The sequence below is a fragment of the Marmota marmota genome, unplaced genomic scaffold, assembly GCF_001458135.2.
Source record: "Marmota marmota marmota unplaced genomic scaffold, marMar, whole genome shotgun sequence".
Taxonomy (NCBI): domain Eukaryota; kingdom Metazoa; phylum Chordata; class Mammalia; order Rodentia; family Sciuridae; genus Marmota; species Marmota marmota.
Genome location: NW_026000205.1, coordinates 1,591,615 through 1,593,185, shown reverse-complemented (window position 1 = coordinate 1,593,185; position 1,571 = coordinate 1,591,615).

Here is a 1,571-nt window from a genome sequence, read left to right as displayed (position 1 = left end):
CTCAATAAATATTTGTTGGTTAATGAAAGGATTTATAGGAAGACATCTGGGGAATGGATGAGTATGTCTGAAAGAATAGCCCAAATGCATCCTGCTGTGCAAGATGGATACCACTTCTGGAGAACCTGTGGACAATCAACCACTATATATATTTTTTTACTATTGCTTTTTAAAAAAGAAATCTCATGTGCATCTGGTTAACATCTTTCCTGCGACATTTTTGTGGTCTGTTTAAAGGCTTGTGAATCTGTCTATTGGAAATTAATGTTGCTTAAATATTAAGTGTGAACTGATATTTTTTAAAAATAAAAAGGAGTGAGGGTCTTGCTACTTGATGGAGTCTGCTAGGACTGGAAACATCTGTGCAGAGTCCATCCCACTAGCTCGTGGCCCCTGCCTCAGCCCGACTTGGACCAGACCCACAGCTGGGTGCAGGGGTGACTGAGCTGTTGAGGCCTGGATGGCTGAGCCTGGTGGTTCGTGGAGGGGCAGGAAGAGAGGGACCTTGGTCTGAGTTCTTGCTGATACTGGGAGCTCCGTGCAGCACAGCTGTGGCAACCCACCCTGAAGGGATAAAGGTCAAAACCCTGCCTCTGCTAGCCCCACCCTTGCTCCTGGTTGGTGGCTGAGACTGTAGCTACTGATTCAAGGCGAGGTTCACTTCTCAGTCCAAGTTCCCCAAGGGGAAAAAGCACCTGAATTCAACTGATAAGTGGGGAAGGGAACCCAAGTGACCCTGTGGAGCAGGACCCTCGGGCAACTTGACATACTGGCATACAGCTTCCACTGCTGAAGGTAAACATGGATGGTATAGATGTCTCAGATGCTCCTGCTGCATATGCCCCCTAATATGAGGGGACCGTCTCCATCAGGGACTGTCATGCACAGCCCTCTCCACATAGTCTACCAGAAACAACTGGGATCCCAGGAGGAGGAGAGAGATCACAATAACTGAATGGTTGCAGACAGGCCTTCCCCGCACCCCAGCACCCCCTGCTTGATGCAGCGCTGAGTGTGCCCCTGGGGAAAGGCAGCTGCGGCTCCATCGAGCTGTCCTTGAAGGGAAACCCCGGCCTGCGGAGGTTTCTGACTCCCGGGCTCACAGCCCCATTTTAGGGTGGCTCAGCTCAGACTGGTGCCGACGCAGTCGCAGTGGGCAAGCATGAGGTCTGCGTTCTGAGCACACTGGTCGGGTCCTCCTGTCATCTCCGTTTTTTTTTTGTTTGTTTGTTTGTTTTGTTTTGTTTTTTGTGGAAAAGTACAAACTACCCTTCCTAGAAAGCCTCACCTCGCACCACCTCACGCGGCCTGTCTGTGGGGTTCCCCTGAGTTACTGGCTGGTTGGTTTCTGGTAAAGGACTGTAGTGTCCACTAGGGGACAGCAGTCGTCCAGGGCCAGTGCCCACTCAGAAGACGGATCACAGCTGCTGTTTAAGGTGCCCTGTGGGTCTCTCATTTTCCTTTGTACCCCAGGTGCATGACCCTGCTGAAGGCTGGAACAGTTTCCTTAAAAACCCACTGGGGGGCTGGGGGTGTGGCTCAGGTGGTAGAGGGCTCCCCTCACATGCACG